This window comes from Plectropomus leopardus, chromosome 13, assembly GCF_008729295.1.
Source record: "Plectropomus leopardus isolate mb chromosome 13, YSFRI_Pleo_2.0, whole genome shotgun sequence".
NCBI lineage: Eukaryota > Metazoa > Chordata > Actinopteri > Perciformes > Serranidae > Plectropomus > Plectropomus leopardus.
The window spans coordinates 15042942-15069821 of record NC_056475.1 but is presented as its reverse complement, the minus strand read 5'-3'; the positions used below and the strand labels follow the sequence as shown (position 1 = coordinate 15069821).

The following is a 26880-nucleotide window of genomic DNA, read 5'->3' as shown; positions in this document are numbered from 1 at the left end:
GGGTGTATTATACAGAAATGTGTTAGTGGGTCAGACATACGGGACCCGCACACAAAATGGTCGAGCTTTCACTGGAAATGGAAGATTTCTGATCTGTGTGACCAAAGATTAGCCCGTGTTTGTGCAGGTAATGGATCATAATTTTGGGCTCACTCTGTTGGTGTGAATAAATGAGACAGACTGCAGGTCCAGCAGCAGCAGCTCTGTCTCAACTGCAAGCTGAGCATTTGTCTCTCGTGCAGGCTGGTATTTGTTAAAAAGAGAATTTGAATCATGCTAGTTGCCATCATCAATTCAAAAATATCTGATCCTGACATGGTGCATTACTGGGATCATATACCATGCTTGTTCAAGACCTTCTCCTTTTTTTATTCACTCCTCTTTTTTAAAAAATCCTTTTTTAAAGAAACAGTTAACAGCCAAATCAAAAATACACAATTCTTCTTACCTGGAGTGCTATTTATCAGTCTAGATTGTTTGACTGTGAATTGCAGAGTGTTGGAGATATCTGCCGAAGAGATGTCTGGTTTCTCTTAAATACGGGCCGAATGGAACTAGATGGCACTCGGCTTGTGGTGCTCAAAAAGCCCCAAAAACGTTTGAAAAACTCAGCAGCAATGTCTCCTTCCAAAAATGATAACCTGCTTACTTAAGATAATCCACAGACCCTGTTGTGTAGGAACTATTTGTGCCAAACTACACTTGCCATCCCATCCTGTTCTCATTCCAAACTTGTAAAATAGCACAAAGTTGACAGTGCTTTGGCGTAAGTTTGCAACGCCAAAAGGCACCTTTCGTGTGTGCGTGTGTGTTTGCTGCTGGACAGTATCAGGTGAGAACCACAGAAAGAGCTGGCCTCTGTGTTATTATACGCCGGCAGATGGCCAAATGCTTCCTGCTGCATTGGCATCAGGCTCAAGTAACAGGAGTGTGAGGGTGCTTGTCGGGTGGGCGGGGTTCAACAAACCCCGGACTTTCATATGGAATCAGGTGTTTCCTTTCCGTCTGAATGTAATGTTTTTTTTTCTACACCTTACCATGTGCCTCCTTCCGCTCATCCTGACCATCAGTGCCAGCTTGTGCGCTTGTTGACGTCCCGGTGTTGGTTGCAATGTGCTTATGTTGGCTAAAGATAAGCACGTGAAGCGTAAGATACCTAAAACATGATGAATAGACGCAAAGGTCCACTGCAAAGTGGCAGCGAAGTGTGGGATGAGAATGAGAATGCGTTGGCCAGCCTTTTCACTGTGCAGTAGGAAGCGCCCATTTACCAAGATGGCACTTGTTCAGTTAAATGGAGTTGCCTGCCTGGTGCATATGGCAAAAACGTTTCTAGCTTCTGTGTTTTCTCCCGCTGTATGTGGCCCAGTAATGTTTCTCCCTTTGTCTCCGCCCTGGAATTAAGCCGATGGACTTTACATTGTGATGACATCATGGACTTTTCACGTCTTGGCTCAAGGAAATTTTTTTAATATGAAACCTCCAAATCCCTAACAGAAAGAGTCATAACAGACCTTAGTTCTAGTTTGAGGTGTTCTGTCAACAGAACAGAAAGTGCTTTCTAGGCTGCAGGAATTTTTTTTCGCTGCAATACCGTGAGTGGCAACTGGTAAAAATTGGAAGCAAGACTGTGTGGCGTTCCCGGAGTCCTACCATCTACTCCTGGACGAGAGGCCCGCTTTTGTGACACACGAGATGTTACCATTAGTGGCATCCTCTAAGGCTAAACTTTAACTTTAGGTGGCTCAGTGGCACAAGTTGAGCAAGTAGTAGATGCTTCCTTCCTTCTTCTCGGTAATACAGTTTGCAGTGCAGTTTGGTAGGAAAAAAAAAAGTTCGAACATGGAACTGCTCACAACATGTCTCTGTCTCCAGCATTCAGCAACTCACACCAAACCATCCAGACTGATAACACTTTAGTTAAGTGGAAAAATATATAATTTTCTTTTGGGGAACTTCCATGTCCTTTTTCCCCTCAGCTGTATAAAAAGGTTGGCTGGTTTTGGCCATGATACAACCCACACAAAATCACGCCAAGTGCAGATCAGGTCCGGCAGCCTCGTCTCTGTGTTTGTCTTTGAGTTTACTTTTAGGCGTTCGCACAGCAGACATTTTGTGTAGCTGTAGGGTGGAAAGTCCAGGTGTAATAATAACATGAATGATGGCTTTGTTCCATTTATGTGTGCCAGGCCCAAAACACTGATGATGTTTATGACACACTTTAAAAAGAGCAGCATCTGTAAGTGGAAATGGTTGACTGCTATGAAAAAGTATTTAAGAAAAGATCAGATGAAATTAACATTTTTTTAACACTTATACTTAGATTAACATTGTAGAGTCGGACCTGCGTGATGCTGACCTGAGGCAACCCGACAAACCGGGCAACTGACCCTGAGGGACCCCACGGACACAGCAGGTACAACACATGACAACTGGTTTCTGGCATTATGATATATAACTATTTTGTCTGATTATACTGAATACGCCAACAAGCAGCAGTATAAACTTAAACATTAGCAGCCTCAGTTTACGATCGGAAACAAAAAAGAAAAAATACTGCTGGAAACAACATTTTTGCTTTAAAACATCACACAGTTATTGAATAAATAGAATCGCTGCAGATTTATTTTCTTCCAACTGATTAATCAATCAATCAACTTATTATTTTAGCTCAAGCCGAAAGAAAAACAAATCAGCTGGCCGACCAACACTGCTATCGAAGAGCCAAAACCAGACTTGCTTCAACTACTCACAGGTATGTCTAAAGTAGGAACCTTAAATATGTGTAAAGTAAATATGATGTAACTACTCACATAACATATCGTGACCCCATACAAAAATATTTGATTTTCCTTGGCTTTCATTCTCTTAACTGATAAGAAAAGGAGAATTTGACATGGTTACTTTTAGGGCACCACAGTCCCGACTCGCACTGTTTGTTTGCACTGTAGTATGATGACCTGCTGCAGGCCAGCTGTCAGAGGGGGTCAAAGGGTGCCGATGAACCTGGCCGGAGGCCCAGGGGGGTCAAAGGCAAAGCTCTAATGCACCACTGGAGTTGATGTGGGTGAGAGGCCTGTTTTGTAAAATGTAGTCCCTCTGTCAATAATTCCTGTTGGTTTGTCTGACCTGCTGCACCCTGCACTGAATGTTTGTGTTTAGATATAACTTAAATTTAATGCCATCTCAACTGAAACTAAATCACCACTATCAGAATAAAAACACAAATGCCGGGCTGAGATTACAACACTGGAGAAATGTAGCAATCCTTACGCTGTATTGCTCAATGGCATTTTTTTTTAAAAATACAGAAGCTTGTTTTCCTTTTTGCTCCCCAAAATCTGGTTGTAGCATGCTTGGTTACAGGAATTTGAGAGAAAAAAACACATTTAATAAAATAGTTCAAGTACAAGGATTGTGGTCTTATACCTAAGTGTCACTTTTAACTAGTTTCATTCAGTTTCATCCAGTATGATATGTCCGAAAAATGCTGGACCAGAGGGAAAAATGCAAAAATTTTTATTATGGGTCCTTGAAAAGTCATGGAAAAGTTTTTAAATTTTGTCCATGCACCACCCCTCTGAAAAATCATGCACATTCCCTTATATATGGGAGTTTGTCCTCATCCAAATTGTAAAAGCCTCATGAGGCAAATTTGTAATTAATGATATTAAGTTACTGACTTGACTACATCCATGTGCCATGAAGCTGTGCAGGAGACCTGTCAGTGTTGTGTAATAGTTTGCTTCATGCCACTTCACACTGACTAGCCTTTAGGGAACGGACAGCTTGGTGAACAGAGTGCAGACTGTGCAACAATGCACACATTATTTTGCAAAGATTGTTTTGTCCCTGACTTGCATATTTGTGATTCATAGTTTCCTGGCTGTTTGCATGTTGCCAGGAAACCTCAGAAACAACTTTCAGAAGCACCACACTTACTTTTTTCGTGTCAAGAGTCAACTTTACCAGTCAACAGACGTCAGCTGCGGGTGGAAAAGAGTTTGCTTTCCACTCTCAGTCACCTCACACAGCTGACTGATGAAAAAAAACAAAGTTGACCAGTGTGCCTGAGCCGAGGTCACGACTGGAATGTTGATAAGGAGAAACGGTCGCGGCGAGCGGCGTATCTGCATGTTGACAGAGTGTAACAAGCAGTGGGAACACAGTGGTTGTGTCCTGTACCGAGTCAGGTTGTGTTTGACTCGCACAGTTTGTTTGTTCTGTGAGTTATTCTCACATATTCTGGGGCTTGGACCCACTCATACAGTAGCTCTATCCTCCTCTTTTTATCCTCCTGTCTCCGTGCTAACGGCTTCTGCTGATTTTACATGTTTGCACAGAAGTATGTGCGTGTTTACATTCCATCACGCTCAGTCATACCGGTGGGAATATGACTGAGCGGAAATATGTTGACATTCATGGTTTTGAGCGTTTAGCTGCTCCCTGTTGGTACACAGTAGCAACACAGCCATCTGTGTCACCGGGGTCAGGTTGTTTTTATGTTGGTTTTGTGTAACTCTGAGAATGAAACACTGCTAATTCTCACAGGAAAGAGTCTGAAAAGGAGCACACTGTTGGCATTATACAGAGCTTACAGTAAAAAACAAAAAAATCAACCAATATGTTACTATTTTGTGGTTTGTTTTCAGGCAAACAAGCCTTTTCAAATTAATAAAGGCAAAATAAGGGATAAGGTTGGTAATGTATTTATTCTATATTTTTCCTGCTGACGACAAGTCCTAAAAAAAGACCAAAACCATCAATATGTTAGATTGTCTCCCAATATGTTCCAATTTCCCCCGCTGTGGTGTGCTGCCTCAAGCACATCTGTTCCCACTGAAGAAATAAATCTTTAAAACCTTAAAAACCCCACTCTTCATTTGTTGACAATGGAAAAAAAGATATCCTACTGTATAATTTAAGCCAGTGTTTCCCAACCAGGGGGTCCCAACCTCCACTTGGGGTCACCAAAGCTTGACAAAGGGTCGCAATGTGTCCTTGATCTTAAAGGTGAAGTGCGTAAGATTTAGATGCCGATGCTACTCATTGCAGATGGGCTCCTCAGTATAGTGACCAATGCAAAAACGCAAATGACCCCTTCTGAAGCCAGAGATTGGCTTCCTTGAACTGGGCTACTGTATAAACGTTACTGTATGATAAACATGGCGATGCAACATTGTGATGCATTTTTTATAAATGAGGACCCTTTTCCCTATTTAGAAATGAACTTCTCCCTCTAAGGAAAAGAAAACACAACAATTCTTATTTCCAGGGTATTATACACTAGAGAAAACATACTTATGATATCATATTGCAATTCTTCCAATATATCCCTCTAAATCTTAAACTCTGGACCTTTAAGGGTTGAAACAAAACTATTATAAGAAATATTTATGGGCCCACATCTCAGCATTTCACTCAGTTCTGTAAGTAAAACAAAAAAATATGCTTATTTTTAAAGTTAAGATTTTTTATGAAGAGATAAACTAAAAAAAAATTCATAGGATGAGGGCACAGTTAACACCTGAACACTAACTATATTCACAGCCTCTAAACAGCCTCGTCCTGCTTCAGAAAAGTGCGCTGTTAAAACAGCCAGAGCTAATGCAACAGTGGCCAAATGTCAGGGAAAAACAAACACTGAATTTGTCAGTAGTAGTTCAAGCGCCTGTACTGTTTGGGTTTATTGCATCTGTTATGTACTGTTATAACACATTGAATATATTATGAAAAATCCCTAAAATATGTCACTTAGTCAGGGGTTGTCGGTTTACTCAATGATAAAAACTGGGGAAAATTTGGGTCCCTTAGGCAAAAAAACCAATGCGCATCTTTCGATGGCGCTCAGCAGTTTAACATCTTGGAACCATGTTGAATTGATGTGTTTTGTAGAGCCATAATTAATTCAATTCAGAATCAAAACTGATCAGGTGACAAGACCAATCAGTCCAGAATTCCCAATAAACAACAACACTATATTATTAAATGTATGATTTAATACAATAATAACTCCATTTGCTGATGGACTGTGAGATTCGTTGGTCCAATTATTAGTTTGTTATTTAATCCTGGCATTTATGAAATAAAAAAATATCTGCTGGACGCTACTTAAAACTTCTAAATTTCTCTTAAAAAATCCCAATAAAATAACCTTTATGGGTGCTTTTTTTTAGCTCCCTTTCAGACAAAGTAAGACATTTTCAGGTGTCATTCTGGTCCCTGGTAACAACACATATTTTTTATATTCAATATACTAAATGATTGAAGATCTGATTATTTAAAAAAAATAAATATCAAATATGACACACTGTCAGTTTAATCCATGATTATGCATGCATTTTGGCCTTGTATCAAAATTTTCCAAAGTGATAACATGCTGCATAAATATTGCCTTGAGCACATATTGTCTTATTGAAATGGTAATGATAAATCCGGACAGAAAATCTACACATGCAAAGTTTAAAAAATGAAACATGTAGCATGAATTGCCCAAAAGGAATACATGCATAATCCTACACATTGTGACAGTATTGTCACAAGAGAGCCTGCTTATACAAGAGATGAAAACACTCACAGAGCCTCAAGGGAGCACTGGCTTCAACTTCTTGGATCCTAAGTATGAAACAGAGAACTTTTCATGTTTAGCTTGATGTCTCGGTGATGGTTTTCAGCGCAGTCTGCTCTGATCAGTTTAACAAGAGTTTAAAATGTGTCTGCAGACCCCCCAGTGTCTCCTCTGTCCCCCCTCAGCCAAAGAATGCTCAGCTTCGCTCCGTAAATCAATGTCAACCCTGAACCAACTTTGCCCTGTCAGGAAAACTTTGTGCACTTGGCTGAGCACATTATATTCCTAAAGTCACATCTGATCTCTGACTTTGATCACTGGCTGTCGGACCAAACTGAAATGGTTTTTTTTCTTTCTTTTTATCTTTGGAGGCCCCTCTCCAGCATTGTCGCCTCAGCGTCGGCTTAGCTAAACTTATACACATAGAGTCCGCAGAGGGCCGTCCAGATATTCAGGAATTCACTGTTTGAACATAATGTACTGAGTACACGACTCAGTGTACAGATCCCTATAGATAACGACAGAGAAAAGGAAACTTTCACATCATGTTCCTAGCATGGCTGTCACTATTCTCTATAATCCTGCCAGAATCAGATCACTTAAATTCCTCATTGGCCTATCCTCTTTGTCAGGTTCAAGTTAAATCAGACTAACTTGGTTTACTGAAGTTGCGAACACTTAGAAAGAACAAGGTAATTTCAGTTGTCATATTAAGTTGCAAAAACTTCACAGAATTAAGTAAAATATAATATAAATTAAGATAAATAGTTATATTTACTTTCCTTTTTCAAGGCAATTGGTTTCCAAGATTATTTTAAGATCAACTTGTCAGATTTTACATTAAATAAAAATATGAAGAATATACTGTAACAATAATATAACTATGTTTTTGCACAGGATGTGCTTAAATATTAATCAAGTGATGTGTAAAAGTTCACAGCATAGAGAATATACATTGTACAGGGAAAATAATCCCTGTAAAATGACAATTTGGTCCCCCAATTTAATTAAATTATTAATATTATTAATCTGATGATTATTTTTAATCCATTTTATTTTTATGTTGATTAATTGTTCAGGCCATGAAATGTCATCACAATTTCCTGGGGCCCAAGGGGACTTTGTCAAGTTGATCCACAGAAAATTAATCATGAACAATTTTGATGATCAAGTAAACATAAAGTTGTTAAAAACAACAATACATATACAAATAATCATTTTTGGAGGAAGTATTCCTTCAAACACTTTAAAACCTGGAGCGACATCTCTTTTCTTCTGCTGAGTTCAGACATATTTCACATGCGTTTCAACCTTAAAAACCTGAGCAACTTGGTGCGATTTCCTTTTAAGCACGGGGGAAAAGGCAATGAGCAACATGGCAAGAAATGTTCCACAACGCTGCAACAAATTAGTAAATTTAGATATATTTTTTTAAAAAGCTAGGGAAAAATGTCAATGTAAGTGTCATAATTATCATAATTTAATCATTGTTTTTGTTGTTGTTTCCCCCCCCCCCTAATTTTCCAGCAATTTTGTTGTACTTTTTTTCACTAGTTTCTTGCAAATTGTGGGGTAATGTCTTCTTTGCCCATTGCTTTCTTCCCATGTTTTTGAAAGAAACCAAGCCATTTGCTCAGGTTTAAAAGGTTAATTACATTTTCTCAACATGTAGCTTGAACCTGCTTAACACTGAAATACAGTCATGTATATTATTAAATTTAGTTGAGTCTTAACTAGATGTCAGTTGATATTTTTTTACTTTTTTTTTTTTTACAAATTAATGCTTACAGAGCAGTTTTGTCAATTGACAGAATGAAATGATGGTTACATTTTTAAAAGGGTAAGTGAGTTACAAGCTTCTGATGTTTTTCCTTGTTAAACCTTTAATGTGAGTCTTTATGAGACTTCTGTTGCAACAGGAGTCATAATTTAAACATTTAGCCTTTCTGCTTAGCTGGAAGCATCTGCTGCACAAATACAGTAAAACCATTTAAGCAGATCAGCAGATGGCTCCTGACCAACAGACCTGACTGTATTTTCTGCACTTAACCATCGACCCCTCAGAGTGCAGATACAGGAAGAGTGACTGGAAGATGGCCATCAAAATGCTACTGGAATCGTTGGAGGCAGATAGGCTTACTTCCTGCCAGCTGATATGACCACTAACATTAATATCTTGAGAGATTGTCTGTCTGTCTTCCTGCCACTGGAGGGAGACAGAGGCCAGATCATAGATGTTAAAACGGGCACTGATCATTTAACATCTTCTCTTAACCCCTGTCTAGTTTTCTTCTTCATTTTATTCACAGTCCCTGTGATATAAGGATGAAATATTGAACTGCACACCTTTTCCTCATTTAAAAAACTTCTTTCTCATCCACCTCTGAAGCCCCCCCCACCTTTGCGATTGGCTTTCAGATGTCAGATCTCACCCCTCAACGCCTGCTTTGAAAAAGCTTTAGCAGAGAGAATATCCACAGGGGGAGACTTGACATCGTTAGGGTTAGAGAATAAAAGGAAGCGGCGAAGCGGTAGGAGCAGAGAGAGCAACCCGTAGCTTGACCATCATCTCAAAGTGGGTCTGAATGATACAAAAAAAAAAACATGTTCCTTTCTCCTTGCCTTCATGTCATTATTAAAGGTTGCATGCTGAAGGTGGAAAACATCGAGATAATAACATCGAGGCCGGCTCAATCAATTTCATGGTCTGTTTAATGGAAAAGTGGCAGGTTGTCCTATTACCTTGTACAGTCGGTGTGTCTGATGTGGCATAATGGATGGAGACAAAACAGTGGAAGGTTACATCACCAATCTGCATGTCTTATTAAATCCAAGGACTTAAAACAAAATATCGCTAAATTTGAAACTGCTGCATGATGTTATTAAATATTTGCTTTTAACCTTTCAATTATAGTAAATCAGAAAGGGTTCAGGTGTTTCCATGCATACGACGATACAGAAAATTATGATCGATACAGCATAGTGTCATGATATTTTGCATGGTGATATTGTATCGAAACATGGACGCCAAATGTTGTCTTGAATTATATAAATTATTAGTATTGCAAATACAACTTAATCTTTTGGTAACCTACAAGAATGATAGAATCAATTACAATTTCAGTCCAAGAGATACATTTTATGGCGTTAAAAATGACTGAATTGAGGTAAACAGTATGAAAACAAAGTTTTTCTTTGGGGGTATATAATATGACATAATTTGAGAAAAGGTTATAAATCCCACAAAACTGTCCCAATATGTCATTGCAATACTCAGTGTATCCCAAAACATTTGAAATTACAAGAATATGGTGCATTCTCCAGCTCACCTGGCAGAGTGTGCGCCTCATTTGGCTGAGTCCCCAACGGCCATGGATTGATTCCGACCTACTGCCCTGTGCTGCGTGTCATCATCCCTCTCTCTCCCGCCTTTCCTGTCAACCTCCAGCTGTCCTATCAATAATGGCAAAAACTGCAAAAATAAATAAATTAATTAATTTTAAAAAAAAACATTTTTTAAGAATTGTATCATGACCTAGGTATCATAATGATTTTGTATCGCGGTGCCTCTGGTGATTACCAAACCCTTATGCATAGGTGTAGGTTCTGCGTTGGGACACATCCTCCTCAATATTTACAACATTTATACATCTCCATAATTCAATAAAAACATCAAGTAGGAGAGGATTTTAAAAAAAGAAGAAAAGAAAAAGGTATTTGTAGCATAAATTTCATGGATTGTATGAATTCAGTCCCAAAATTGGAAAGAAGTAACATACAAAAAGTTGTCTGAATGCAGCAAAGGAAAACTGATTTTGATCCAGGTCTTAAAGGGTAAACCATTATTATATGACTAAACCAACTAAAATAAGTGGCCTGCAGTCTCATGTTACGCTAATTATAGACCGTAGCGTGCAACTTTTGCATGACCTTGCATACATTTTCCACTCTGCACTTTTATTCCCTCTAATGAGCGCTCACCTTCTGCTTTTCACCCTGTCGCATTTTCTTTTCCTATGAGGGGAATTTTGGATAGGAGGAGACATTTAATGAAATATCATGTGACAGAGAGCAGTTTGCTCTGGAGTCGTCCAGCTCCTGGTTATCTTTTAGCAACAGGAAGAGAGGAGCTGCTGTGGTTCTCTTTTTGATCAATAGGGGGCAGTGTGGTCACACAGGAGCCATGTTCAGCTCTCACTATCCCCTGCACTGAAGCTCTCTTGAGTGCAAAGAGAGGAAAATATTATATAATAAAATCATCACAGAAGCAGAGCAGCAGTCGCCTAGGAATTTCTGGAAACTCAATATCTCTCTGAGTTTCTGTCTCTGATTTTTGTGTCTCCTTTTGCCTTTGAAGCTCATATTAAAACAATTTTGATGCTGCAAAAACCTTTTTATTTTAGAGTGGATATTGAGTTTAGTTTGTGCAGGCTGTCTCTCCTGGTGCTTGATTCTGTAATTTTAGAGTAGGCCATGGATGTTTACCTCAAGATTTTGATTGTAACCTTGTCCAAACACTCCCCAAGTGCAGCACACTTCTTCCTTGCGGTTAGATTTGAGAGCAAAGAGTCAATAATTTATTCTGTAAAAGCTGTTTACTTTTGGCTCAGTTCACCGTTTTATCCACCATCACATGCACTCATTTCTATAATTCCAGTGTAAAAACCAACAAATATTTGCTTCCAGCTCCATTTCTGATTGGCAGAGCCACACTTGGAGCCTATTGTGAGGTACCTTTTAACTTTAAAATTAAATTCTAATCACCAGTCTCATGCAAGTGCTTAAAATGGAATAAGCAAATTTCCATTTAAATCACTTCTCTGTTGTATAGCACCTTGGGTGACGAATTAAATTTAGGCCTAATCAGTATTGAGTGTGGGTTCACTTCGGGCATTAAACAAATTAAGATTTATGGCATCAGATTGCTTGGCTGAAGCCACCCAGTGTATAATAATAATTATTACACAGCTAATTGTCCACCATTGTAGATAATAATTGTTGTAGTAATACCTGCGAGGGCGTTCTTTACTGTTATCCAGAGTTCATTGGAGATTAGGAAGGAAATTTGACTCATTATGAGAATTATAAGCAGTTGCATAATCCACGCGGAACAATAAAATCATGTGGTCAAAATGACCTCGTAATGCATGAAATCTACATTGCCGAGTTGCTAATGTCAGTGAAAGCAGAAATACATCCATATTGAAATATCAAAGTACCTTCTGATCTACTTTAATGAAGGTGAAGGAGGAGCTGCAGCTGCTGATTTTTCATGCCGCACTGCAACCCTCCCCAACTGTCTCTCATCTGCTCGCTTTGCCTCGTCGTCTTTTATAGGAAGTCGACTGCACTCATTCACAAGGCTTGAAATGTGAAACACAAATTCTTGATATCTTGAGTTTTTGGAGCTGTTTCTGGGATCTCATGACTTTTTAGCCTTGGAAATGTTGTTTGATGGTTCAATCACTTCTTTGATCGTGACTGAAATATCTGAACAGCTACTGTATGGATTGCCATTAAATCTGATACACACATTTGTGTGACTGACGGGATTATTTTTGTAAACTCCAGTGATTTCATGACGTTTTCATGAACGCCATCATCAGTTCAAAATATGAATTGTCCAGTACACTGTTATATGACCAAATATTGTACCTGCACAACTGATGACGTACCCATCAGGCTCAGCTGTACTACTGAAATTGTGTTTTGAGTTCCTTTGTACAACAAATTTTGGTCAAAATAAAGCTGTTGGGAACATTGATTTCCTTTAGCGCCCTGACACACCAAGCTGCTGGCAAATGTCTGACACCGTGGTTTTTGTGGTATTTCCCGCACTGTTGGCATTCACAGGAATTGCTAGCTTTTTTAAGATGATGCAGCATGTTGAATCTTCAAAAGTGGCGGAGTAAGATGGTAGAGACAACTTAAGTGAAAAAAACAAGTCAAGAGGGCATGAGATCAAAACAAACCTGTTATATTAGGGAAGTTTTGTGTTTTTTTGCAATTGAGCTCTTTGGCTGAAACTTTTCGGAAATATTTGTTTTATTGTTTGCTGGCACACAGTCAAAGTCCTTTGTTTTTATAACACTGGATGATGCCGTTAATGTGCTAACTGGTTAAGTAGCAGTCTTCTGTTTTCCCTCTTTGAATGACAAATACAGGCTTCCACTGCCTGCTGGCATGGAGAGGTATTTCTTCTCATACAAGTGCAAAACGTGCATGCTAGTTGGCCAGTGGCTGCAGTCTTTGCACTAACAGTGGGCCTTGTCATCACTAGTTCTGTGCTGTCAGTTTGGCATGTCTGGGGCCTGTAGGCTACTTGTGAAATCGGTATACCATAAATATTAGCATATAATACTGTACATAATGTAATAATATTTTTGCTTCTTGTTTCTTAGTTCACATTGTACAGTTTAGAACCGCAGGTCCTACTGTAACTCGTTTGGCTTGTAACCCATAAAAACAAAAAATGTCCACTTGTGACACCTTCTCACGTGTTATAGCTTTTGTTATGATCAGCTGGATGCAATTTTGCCTCTTAGATTGTTTTATTTGAATGAATTTTAGAGGCCTGAAGGTGTGAAAGTATCTGGTGTTTTTCATGAGAATACATTTCAGAGTTTAGTTTCTTTCTGGGGACACACATACAAGCATACATTAATTGAAATGTAAAGTGCTCCCAACCAAAATACATGATGTGCTATCGTAAGCACGTTAAAAGATTTTATTCTTCGTGGGTGACTAACGGAATATTCAGTGCTCAAACTATCTGTGCAATGCACTAACATACTTCCACATGTATTTTAAAGAATAGATGGAACAGTAGCATGTCTTGTTGCTACAGTTTAATAACCATGACAACCTGTTGGTCATGTCATCACTTCTTGGAAAAGAAGCCACGTGGAGGTGGTTGCATGGGAGAGAGAGTGGACATTGCGCAGGAGGAGAAAGAAGAGGCACAAGACAAACCAGCCATCACTTTTCTGAGAAAGGAAAACACACGAAAGACACAGAAAGAAAATTTGCAGGAAAATTACGTCTTTTCTCCTCAGAGGCATTACGCAGTGAGAGAGATATGAACGGCTGGTTTGTTAGGCTCACTTTATAATTAGACTTTGGGCTGCCACCATCATTTCTCATCTCTGTGGAAAGGAGAGCACCGGTCCTCATCAGTGCAACCTGCCTGGAAGGTGCTCATTAATGAAGTGACGGACACACACACACATACACACACGCAGAGAAAAATACTCACATCTACACTCATGAGCCCGTTCTACTTTATTTACTCCAACAGCTCAAATAATTGTTTTTATTTTTAAATGAGGACAGGTTTTTAACAGCTGAGATATCGCCTGCCCCAACAATCTGAGACGACACACACGCACACACACACACACGCACACACACACGCTGTCAAAATAAAAGTCCGACATCTTAATTACCACATATACGCCAGTTTTAAGGACGCTATCAGGCATTTCATTCTGTTCATTATCTTCAAATTCTCTGAAAAACACAGTATAAGTGGAAAGGATGATATACAAATAAAGATGATATTTTATTATATGAATGTTTATTTTTAGGTATAGAAACACAGCATTGTTTATTCGCTGAATAGGTTAACACTGAGAGCTTCCTCCAGCTCTCATGGGCTCATCTCTGTCCTCCTCCAGCCAACCAGTAAGCATATTGTTGTCTACCTTTTTGCAAAGCATCCTTTGCCCTTTGAAACCTGAGTAAATTGGTTTGATTTCTTTCAAAAACATTGGGTGAAGGCAATGAGCAACTTAACAAGACATGCTCCAAGAATTATCAAAAAATTGTGTAAAAAAACAAGTTACAAGAAAATCACCTGAAAATAAGCACAAAAAGTGAAAAACAAACACGAAAATTACTTTGAAAGAGTGCTGAGAAAAATTATATTTTTGGGATATTTTTCATATTTTTTTATGTTTTCCTCTTTTTAAAAATATAAATTTTAGGTAATTTTCTTGTCACATTTTACAAATTTCTTACAGTTTGTGGGCCATTTCTTGCCCAGTTACCCACCCCCCACCCAACCCCCGTGGTTTTAAATTACTCAAACCAATTTACTCAGGTTTCAAAGGGTTAAATAGCTTGTGAAAGGCATCTAAACGCAACTGATATCAATTCAGTTTTTTAATTTAATACCATCATGTGGTTATGTATTGCCGGCTTGGGATTGGCAGGAGTTGAAAGACTTTATCTCAGCTATCCTGTGTTCCTGATTTAGGAGTTTAGGTAAGATATGTGTTTTTTTGGTTTATTGTTTTTATTTAAGTAGGTATGTTTGGTTTGATTTAGTTTCCACATAGCCCGAAAGTTCTTGGTAGTAAATACTATAAGGGCTGGAATATCTTGTTGCTGCTGTAATGTGAAAAACAAACTATAAAAGAAATATACAAATTACATCAAAAGAAACATAAAATGCATCTGGGAATCAGCTGATCTCCACCAGTCACTGTAGGAAACAACTGAGATGTTTTTAATGTTATCATCGAGTCCATTATTGGGGTGGTTTGTAGACGTTTATTTGATATTAACCAACATTTGTGTAGAGAATTATTGGATATAATAACTACATAGATACATAAACAATATGTCTGAATACATACATACATACAGTACTAGAGTGAGCACAAATGGCACCCTAGGCAAGCTGCCCCTGCCTGGGGATGGTGGGCTCTGGGTGGTCTATGTTGCCTATAGGAAGATCTGCCACTGCATTAATACATAAATATGCTACTAGGTGCAGTGTGGATAAATGATTAATATATAAACTAAAGGGAAGTGTACCAGTGTACCAAAGACCAAACCCATTTCTCTCTGTCAATAATAACACACTTTACTGCTGCAAATATAAGATTTAAGCTTGTATTGAGTGCTGGTATTTGGAAAATTTAGAAATGACAATATTGTGGGTCCTGAAAAAGAGCTGACGGTAAGCTTGTCTCCTGCAAAAACTTCTGTTAGATTGGTCTGTCATCGTGCAAACAAAATTGGCTTTCATTTTTTCTTTTACAAACTAAGTGAGAATTAGTTTATTCCACAGATTGTACACTGAAGTTGTTTGTCTACTATCTGACAAAAGCTGACTCTGTTTAATTGTACTGTTTGTGATACATGTATTTATATTCATGTCATACTATTACTGCCGTGCTGTTTCTTCTTTTGTCTGTGGTTATTAAGTTGTGATGAGAAGGTGTGTTTTGCTTTTGCTCTTAGATCTTTATACAATAGATTTATAGTCTTGGAGCAGCCTCTTAGTGTAGTTTACAGTCCCTTTTTTTTAAATTAAAAAAAATTAAAATCAACACTTTTAGCCATAAATGGGATATTCATCCATTTTATTGTCTATTATTAAAAAAATGTGCATTTTATATTCCAAAATTTGATTCCAAACATTCATAGTGTGGATATACTTGTACATTTTCTCATGTCTGTCGGTATAACTGCTAATAGAATATTGTACCTTGGCATTTTGAATATTGCCTGGTGATTTTTATGACCAGGCGCCTCATGTTGGGAGTTAAATTGTTATTAGCATTCCTCACTAAAGTCAAGGGGCACTAAGAGCCACAACCTCAAATTGAACTTGGGCTTAAAAAAGTTACTAACAAGGACTGCATGCATATATGCCCATTCCCTAAACACATGCACATGTGATGTGATACAGTGCAGGTACCTCTGGCAGCTCTCATCCATGCTAATGTGATTCACTCCTGTTTGTCTCAGCAAGCACATTTACATTTTAGTATTGTACTGAAGTACAATTTTGAGGTGCTAAATAAAATCTTTACTCCACTATATGTATTTGCCAGTTGGAGATACTTGTTAGTACCTTACAGGTTTAGGTTTTAGACACACAATATATGATAAACAAATGAAAAATAATGATTTGTTTTATAAGCTAAACAGCCCAACAGCATAGAGTTGTCCAAAAAAAAAATAGGTCCCACCTGCCACCAACAACATCAAATGCCTTATATATGAAATGTATATGAAATATATTAAATGCACCATTTTGCGTGGTTAGCACTTTTACTTTTGAAGTATTTCTACATAGCAGTACTACCATTTTTTCTGAAGTACAGGTTTCATCTTCTTCCACAGTGATGCACTAATTGTGTTGGACACTTTTCTGTGTACCCTTAGAAACAAAACCTTGTTTCCTCCTGTAGTGCAGGTCAGTGGTAAAAGTAGGATACAAAATTCTCAAATGTCTCTTTAAATTGAACCATATGGCATGCAGCGTCCCATAAATTCCACACACGAACAGCACAAGAGCAATCAAATGATTTGTATGTATATTTCACACGCCCATATGATTAAGTTATTACGCAAGCTTAAATAGACATGGTATTTTATTCAAGCACATTAAAGTTTTTATTGATTTTGCTGAATCTATACCATCATTTCACTGTCCCATCAGATCAGCTCCAGTATCCAATTACCAAAGAGATTTCCAGCCCATAAGCCAGCTGATGCCTCTCAACGAGGTCATAAAACATATATGGTCCAGTGGTAGGATTTAACACTCCAAAATCACCTTTCATACATATTCCCTCATTATAAGCACTTCTAATAATATGAAAGTGGATAATTTATATATCACGTTTCATGCATCTCCATATCTGAAAAGGGAAGCCAAAGTGAGAGTGCATTCTTTCCAACAGCCAGCAGGGGGCAACTTCACTGGTTGCAAAAAGAAGACAAAATTGTTAGAAGTTTATGAGAAGATGACTATACTTCTTAGTTGAGTTGCTACCTCTGTAAACATTTTCTTCATGAATTCATTGTCTAAATCATTAGTTTCAAGCTTCTTCAGTAAAGAACAATGTCCATTTTGTTAAATATGGTCCCATTTAGACATTAATAGATGATAAAGCAGGGTATGCGTTCGGGCGTGGCTACAAGCTGATACCATGTTGGCGTCTTCAGGTTCTCAATCAAACATACTTCCATTTAAATGTCGTCACCCACAAAAAAACCCCAAGATGGCAGTGGCCCAAATGCCAAACTCAAGGTTTTAAAATGGTGATCTACAAACCAGTAGGTGGTGTCTCAGTGTCTACTTCTTTTATGCAGTCTATGGTTTCATGGTTCTCATGTGCACATGTCAGCTTCCATCCAGCAGGCACCATCCGGCTGTCTGTTGGTGTATAATAACACAGCGTCCAGTTCTGTCCAGCTGTGTGACACCGTCTGGTGGCATTCCATGTTCACGCGAGTGAAGTGCCGTTGTACACTTGCGCCAAAAGCACTGACAGAGCAGCGGTATTTGATGAGTTCAGAATGAGAAAGAGTTGGCTGTTTTTTTACTTTTTGCCGCACTTTTAAAAAGAAACTACAACAGAGCTTGTTTAAAAGTTTCCAAAGTCAATGACCAAACAAAATGTCCATCTTTCAATCACCCTCACTTGAAGTGAACTCTCATGTATGTCAAACCGCACAGCCACAGTTTATAGTGCAGGCTTTTCTGTTAAATGCCAATGTCTGTCAATGTCTGTGCCATGTGATCGACTAGAGGAAATAATAAAATTAGGAGATCACTTGTTGCCAAAGAGAAAGACCTGGGACTAAGTGTGAGCAGGGCTAACAGGGAGCTAATGAGACATGTGTTAGATGTGGTCACATAGGCTGGGGAATTACCTGTGGTAATTGGGGAACAGGGAAGGCTGCAGACAGATTGCATTACCTGAAGGAGTTACACACATACATACACAGCAGCACACACACATAAGACAATGCAGACGCGCAGCACAGAGAGTTTTGTCGATGTGTTTGTGTGAGAACTGTGAAGACAATTCGTGCTAAATCCATACAGAAGTGATTTTATGTCTCAGGTCTTTGTGGCACAGAGGAGGTTTTGAGGTGGTGCTCAGGAGTTGTTTGGCGTCATCTCTGATTCACAGTCCTCACTCCAAACACGTTTACTCTTTGCCTGAGCCTACTGAGGTAAATCCAGGTAAACACAACTATCCCATGGTGATTTTACATAATTACAAAGCAGGAAGAGGAAGTAAAAGATAAACAGCACTAATGAAAAAGTGCTATGAAGCTTGGCAAACCTTATCATTTGAGACAACAAGACAAATGTATTTGTGAAGCTTTTCACATAAGGCAACAACACATAAATAGGGGTAAATTAGAAACCATGGAGCAGCATATACAGGTCACCCCCACACCGCCTGTATTCAGGCTGTGCCATAATGTGTACATTAGAATTAAAAGACTCTGGCATTACTGATTAATGGTGCTGAACCAAATTAAACATTTAAAAGGCTTCACCATCAAAGTGATGTAAAGCGAAATAAATATTAATGAATGAACCAACACTTGGTTCAAAGGTTTGGAAGCTGGGAAAATTAAAAGGGAGCAAGGGTCTGCATAAAGAAGGATGCTCAGTGGGGAGACTGCAGCACGAATGGGTTTGATTCCCCTGAGACCACACACATGACCAATTGCATGAATTCTGTTACTTTGAGGCATGTTGGTTTATAAAGCACATCTGTTACGGTGCACCTAACTGCATAAACTGTATATGTTCACAATCTGTTGAGATCACGTCAGGCATGAAGTCATTCATACATAACTGCAGATTTTCTTTCAAGCCAGCCTTTCTCCTGCACACATACTTTACATTAACACATCACACGTACATATGAACAGGCTTTCATCCATACTTTAGTCCATACCTTCATACATCCTATATTGCCATGTTTATGGCCTGGCCCATATGAGGCTGCATCTCAGTGTAGCCTGTAATGCCAGTGAATAAATATATATTGATGCCATTGATATATTGTTGCTCTTTAACACAGATGTTTATTGTTTAACAGAAATAGCATAATTTCCATCCTCAAATAATACTTACAGGCCAAACTCGACAGAAGAAATAGCTCTAAAAAAACCCTCAAAAGCCTAATTTGATGTTAAATGCTTTATTTTGCAATATGCCACCTTTTAAGATTAAAATAAAAAGAAATTGATCATTTAGGTTATCAGTGTACATTTGCAACTCAATTACAAGAATAACTGTTGGGATTATAAACTTCTGCAAGACATAGATATATTACATTTGTATGTTTATCTAACAGGTATCCTGAAACTTAACTTTGCTTTACGTATAATGTTGGGATAACACTAACTAAGATGAGTTTAGCTTTAGGCACAAAAACCACCTGCTTAGGATTAGGGAAACATCATGTTTTGGCTTAAAGTACCCCATTTGGATGACATAGAAATAGCTGGACATGTCCACAATGTTGTTAAAAAATATTCCCTTATATTACTACAAAGCTGTAGTGATATAAGGGGTGCTGTCAATGTGTTTGCGCTGTTGCTACAAAAAGCTAAATGTCCCAAACTGTCATTAAAAAACTACCCATGTCTCCATGAACATGATTGGACATGTCTTGGCCTCTTGCTAAAAAATACCTGCTTTTGTTGCCACAGAAACCTTCGGACATATCCTGACCTCCTTTTGAAAAATACTAGCGTTTGTCGCTACAAATGTGACTGGAAATGTCCCGACCTCTCATCAAGAAGTACTTGCTTTTTTTGGTCTCAAACAGCAGTCTGCAGCTGTCAGCTGCTTAGCAGTGCCAATATTTTAATGTGGTGACTGGGTTGGTATTTGTCTGCGGCCCAGGTCACTTAATATGTGGTAAAAATAGTGAGGTTAAGAACAATGGGCAACACCAGCGTTACTGTCTACTTGAAGAATCCCTGTTCCAACATTTGTGGCAGCTTTAAGGATGCCGTAGGCAAGATAGACGGCTCCTCTCGATGAATGACAAGTGTGGGGGCATGAACTTGACCAAATGAGGGAAAGAGGTGATGACTAATGATTCCTTTTCCTGACTCCAGGCAAAAAGTTACATTTCTGTGTGCAAGCACCGTCTTCATGCAGGCAAGAATAGCAATTTTCCACTATGAGTCAGACAGGAGTTAAAAGTTTTCAGTGACAGGGTGTCAGAAAGTCTCGGTTTGACCCGAACATGTTTCAGACTGTCTGGGTTAGGTAATCTAAACCCCCATTGATTGCTGTCTATCATTTCAATCAGTTTGGCTCAGTGCAGAGGTGGTTAAGAAAACTGAATTCATCTGAATTCACGCATGAACAGCCTTGATCCTGCCCATTTATCAGGAAGTTGACATATCAGTAAACCCGATCTATGATTCAACATCTCACCCAGAGCGCACACAATTACACACTCAGAAGGAGTGGACGACGTGTGTTTTCTGACGTGTGATAAATATCAGCACTGTGTGGGAGATCTGACACCGTAACACAGGTTGACTATTTTCTTCACATATATATTCTAATGTGTGTGTCGGATCACAGTGGCTGCCTTTGATAATGCTTGTCTGATTGTTGGTAAATGTCCACTGGCAGCAAATTTAAAGGATTGCTGTAAAGTGAGCATTGAAAGATCAAGTGCTGGAAGTAGAGCACATCATGATGCATCAGGACAAATTAAGATGTTAATTATTAAATAGCTTGTGTGTTGTCAGCGGACATACGGTTATGCTCCACATCAAAACAGCCTCCCGTACATCTCTTAAGTATTTTATCTGATTTAAATTTGCAAATCCCTTTTGGTAAAAGTTTAATTCCTCCTTTGCCTCAAAGTTTCAGCCTGCACCAGTTAAATATATGCAAATGAACTCACAGTGACTTCCCCTGCACATTAACTCACAAGGCCCCCCCTGCTGGATTTGTCCCCACGCTAACCCCATGTGAGGTGAGCGGGAAAATAATCGTCCCAGGTTGTATTCTCCAATGACCCGCTATAAGCCTCCCATCTCAGCTTGTACAGAAAGACCTCCTGTTTTCTGGTAGACATGTGGAAAAGGTCTGTCTCTTCAGGCGTAGATACTACATCCATAAAATAGTTTATGCTTTTTGGAGTTGATTATGTAAGAACACTGAAGATTTTAGGAATACATTTAAGGATTTTTTTTGCACTGCCTGACTCTGATATCTAGGTTTGTCATGATAATATGACTAGGAAGCTCAGAGGGTCTTAAGCTTTTGCTTATTAATTAATATTAAAATGGATATTTTTAGTTTAGATTTTTTTTTATTATCTCAAGGGAAAGTGGTTCCCACAAACTAGATGCTCCCAAAAAGAAGACTAGAAACAGTTATGACATTTTAATATTCTGATTAATGTCAAAACATCAAAATTGTACTTAATACATCGTTTCGCCCTTTTTCCTTTACACCTAATATCATGTCAGGATGTCCATAAACTACCTTAAAGAACAACAGAATAAGCACCATTTATAAAAGACTCTCTCTGCTATGTTTTAGCCTTATATTAATTCAAACCTGAGATGCCAAAATTATTTCGGGAGAATATATGAATTATGCAGCCATGTCTCCTAGAAATTACATTTACAGACTACAAATTTGTTTTCCTTGAATACTTTTTGAAGGAAATATAATCTCAGCTAAATTATGCTCCCACAGTCTTTCCAGTCAAGGAAGTGTGTACAACACAGAAGCTATAGGGAGGAGGTGGGTGTAAGAACATTGACTCTGGAGTTTGTGTCTCAAGTTCTTGAAATGGTTAGGTTTCAGCAAAAAAAAAAAAAAAAAAAAAAGCACTATAAGACTAGGGAAAGATCCTGATTATGGTTACAGCGGCGATCTTTACATTAACGATGAATAACATGTCATGGATCATGGACTACTTGTAAAGGGGTCACCCGATAGGGAGTTTTATAGCTTTCAGTTCATTATCTTGGTTTAACAACCAAGAAATTTTAATTTATTACTGCACTCACAGTCTGCGGTGGATGTTTCTATTATGGGTGATCTAATGCTAATGGTCAGCTTGTAGTAGGGGTACAACCTCTGGTCCTGGCAATGCAGTTCACCTTAATGTGTTCATCAGTAAGTGACCATCACAGTCCGAGCATGCTAAAGCATTGATGGGTACGGTGGAGCGTATGTGGAGAAAAATCCATTTAGGATGCAATACAAAAAAAAAAGAAGAAAAGGACAAAATGTTTAATTATGTTGATTTCTTATTAGCTCTTGTTCTTGATTGTGATAAATACATCAGTTTAAAAGATAAAAAGCCTAATACATTTTTAACCTGTTCCCTACCTCTACCTGCCCAGCTCCAAACAGCAGACAGACATATCTAGCAGCTAACTGGTGAACATAATGGAGGATTTAGAATCTAAAGAGAAAAATATTTCCCTCCGAAGATGGTGGAGACTAAAACAGGGCCAAGAGAAGATTGAATATGTCAGTCAGACATTTGTCAGTTGTCAGAAACACAACTCCAAATTAATAACAGACTTTGGTGTAGACTTTTCCGAAAATGCAAATAAACAGGCGTAAAAAATCAGCCTTGTAACAACATAGGTTTTTAAACGCTTTGAAAGAATGAAAAAAAGTGCTTTAATTCTGCCATTTAAGCTAAAATTCCACCTTTGACCACAGTGTTGGTTGCAATGGCAGAGTGGTGCTGAAGAATAAACAAGTCAACGTTATTTATGAAGTATATTTATACAAAACGGGCAGTGAGACTAAGGGCTTTGTCCGTCTCTACCTATGGCAATTCTCAATAGCCATGTGCAATTTCAGATTGATTTGGCAACCCATCAATGTTTGCTGCCCCCAAGTGGTTAAAGAAAGGCGTGGTGCATTGGTTAGCCCTTACACCTTAAAGCAAGAGGTTTCATGCTTTCGCCATGTCAGCGTGGGTTTTCTCTGTGTTCTCCAGCTTCCTCCTACAGTTGAAAGGCATGCTTCTTAGATTAAATGGTGACTATAAATTGCCCTTAGGTGTAGCATAAATGGTTGTCTGTCTCTGTGTGTCAGCCCTGTGATAGTCTGGCAGCCTGTCCAGAGTGTGCCCCCGCCTCTCACCCAGTGTCAGCTGGGATAGGCTCCAGCCCCCCCGTGACCCCTAACAGGATAAGCGGTTACAGATAATGAATAACAGAAAGATGAAGCACATTGTCAGCGAACATTTGGCTGATAACATTTTTTTGACTTGGCAAATATGTTCATTAAAATAGTTTAAATTTGTAATGAGTAATTTGGGTGACATAATATTTCTTTTGAAATTGATATGCTGTTGCAAATTAGTATTATATTAACATAATATCTAAGAGAAAGGATTGGAATCATGCTCTGTGATGATGTTTTGAAATTGTGGCATTTGACCTTAAAACAGCATGCAGGATGTATTCTATTGTCGGACACCATGTGAGGCAAAAGTTCACTCTGTAATAGTTACATTAAAGGCAAGAAATGGGACGTTGCAGGAGCCCAGTGTAGTCTAGCCTCCAGAGAAAAAAAAACATGACCACTGAACATAATTTCAGCATCATGTGGTGGAATACATTATTCAGCAACACTGGCTAAACTTAATTTCATGTCAGTGGAGCGTCCTCTGTCCTATGTACAGTTGTTTGATGATTTATTCACTTGGTACTGGGCCTGTTAACTGTCGACACATCTGCAATCGTCCATGCATGGCAACTCGGCTCGTGTGGTGTTTGTGGGGCAAAAAAACGAGAAGTGGAGAAGTGTGTGGATGTTGTCATGACTTTGTGAACAGACATTTGCTTTTGCTGTTAAAGCCACAAGTGTTGTTAGTGGACTTTAGGTTGAGGTTAAAAGCTATCTCATCTGCCAAATCTAAATATTTAATGCTCGGGAGCATGATTAAAGCCTGGGTCGTTTCTTTGCAGGCGTCTTGTGATCAAAAAGATCTGGTGATGAGGCTGATGATGATCTTCTGTCGTTAGCCATCTAAAACAATTTTATTTTTTTACAGTGCATTTGTTGCACAGGATACAAGTTGTCGCTTGCAATAATAAGAAGACTTGCGATGCGGGGGTTTAAAACAAGTTATTACAGTGCAGATTGCCAATATTACATCTGGCGTGATAAAATAAATTAGGTTTCTTAATTACGGGCACATATCGCATGTTTGGCTGGTTAATCGTCCTCAAGATCGTTGTTTTCTCTCCATCTCATTTTTATGCTCTCTCTGTCCCTCTGTCTTCCTCTCCAAACTCACTGTTGTCAGTGCTTAGGATTTGGGAAGATATCTGCCAACTATCGAGTGAGCGAGCTCCAGCCAGCATCCGATGTGCCTGTGTTTTAAATAGTCTGTGATTTAAACGACTCCCTCCCTCTGCCTCTGTGGCCCCTGAGAAGTAGCTGTAGAAATGCTGTATTATTCTAAAAAGCAACCAGGGAGTGTTTGTGCTGAAGGAATTCTTTGCAGCCATTTAATGAAGCTTTAAATCATGACAAAGCTTCAAAAAGAAACACGCTCAACCTCATTTGAGAATAGACTCCCGCTTAGAGGTTGTAATGCACGCTTTCAGCCGGGGCATTCATGTTTTTGTATTGTCTGAATTAGAATTTGATAGCATTTATATACTTTCAATCAGTATTTGACTGGCGTGTTTCTGTTTGCTGTTGTTGGAGAAGCATTTGTTATTGTATTCATGAGTGTTTGCTGTCGCTACAAATTTTTCCAATTATCTGATAGAACAATTGAAAACAGGAAAAAAAAAACACGGAGAAATGGCTGGCCCGGGATGAATGCTCACAGACAACGAAAAAAGCAATCATGATATTGTTTGTTTAAATTCATTAACCTGCCACCACCAGCGCCATCATTAAAGTCAACGTAAGAGGAGAATAGAGAGCATGGGAAGGTCTTTCACTCCTCAGAATACTAATGAACACATGAGAACATTTGAATGAATAATGTGAAATGTGTAAAGCATGAGGAGACTGCTCATGTGGATGCATATGTGTTTTGTAGAGTGAATGGTATGGTGGTGCAGAGGGCAGAGGCTGTTGCACTGCTTCGTTCACTTTGGTACAATGAGTGTTTCCTGGTTTGAATTCCTGCACCTTGTGAAGACGTGAACACTCTCCCCCCTTCATTATTTTGATTGTGTTGCCTTAAGCAAGACACTTAAGTATGGTGGCCCTAAGGGTCAAAACACCACAACATTTCAGAAAACACGACAATATCATCCAATACAAAACAACATTTCAGAAAACAAAATAACATGTACCAGAACACGAGAATATTTCCCAAAACACTACATTTCCTGAAACAAAACATTTACCAAAACACTACTTCATTTCCATAAGAAAACCCATCATTTCCCAAAACACTACATATCCCAAAACACTTCAACATTACCCAAAAAACTACAAAACTTCACAAAACATTTCAGAAAACAAAATAACATTTGGAATGTTGTACTATTTTTAGAAATGTTGTTTTGTTTATGGAAATGTTGTAGTGTCTTTTGAAATACTGAGGTGTTTTCTGCAATTTTGTGGTGTTTTGACCCTCAGGGCCACCATACTCAGGACCTGCGGAAAAAATTGCTCCATGGGCTCACAGTTCATTAAAATAATACAAAAAAATAGATCAAAAACAATAACAACAGAAACAATAAAAGTAATAAAACCACAAATAAAAGAAAACAAAGGTAAAGGTTTAAAAGGTAAAATAGAGCAAAAGAAATTTAAAAAAAAAACTCACCATAGCGAGGTGTTAGATGTAGAAGTCACATGTAGAACAAAGGGAGGTGCAACTGACAAAATACTTGTTGCCATGTGAGAAATGATGATCAATAAAAAAATGGTGTGGAAAGGTGCATCAGTGTTACTTTGTTACAGCTGCATGCGTGTTTATTATTGTTGTTTGTGCCGATGAATCCCCCTTTTCTCTGTCTCTCCTCTATCATAGCCTCTCGTGTCCTGCTGAGACACCCCTGGAGGTCTCCCAAGACTGGAAGCCATGGTAGATCCTTCCTGAAGCCTTCTCCACATCGCAGCTGTTATCCTCCTCCATCACTCCCATCCCACTTCTAGTATAATCAATAAACAATTATATTCACACCTCAGTTGATGGTCCTTGTCTGTCAAATATTACAGCAGTGATACAAGTTAACAGCTCTGGATGGAGCTGCGTGTAACCACACAAGACTTTTACGCACCCTGTCCATCTCTGAGTCATATATTTGGGTTAAAAACTCCTTTTTCTCGGCAATGTTCAGCTGCAGGTGATTCAGCCCACACCACTCGACAAACCTGTCCACAAAACCTGTGTATTCCCTGCTGATACATTTCACAATAGCAGTCATCCGAGAATTGTGTTATGTCTGATGTCCGAGGTGCAGGGGTTGAACGAGAAAGGAAGACAGGTCTGTCCCAAGAGGATCTCTTTTGTCTGATGTACATGTCTGCTGCTTGACATATTGTAGCTGAACAGTGA

General features: G+C 38.7%; 1 long non-coding RNA gene across 1 annotated transcript; it reads left to right on the top strand.

Moving 5' to 3' along the window:
* Nucleotides 1-28: 28 nt before the first annotated feature.
* Nucleotides 29-26673, top strand: LOC121953009. Its single transcript, XR_006106473.1, has 4 exons — nt 29-127; nt 2324-2416; nt 2671-2755; nt 26353-26673. It is a non-coding gene; the product is annotated as an uncharacterized LOC121953009 (long non-coding RNA).
* The last annotated feature ends 207 nt before the right edge of the window (nt 26674-26880 follow it).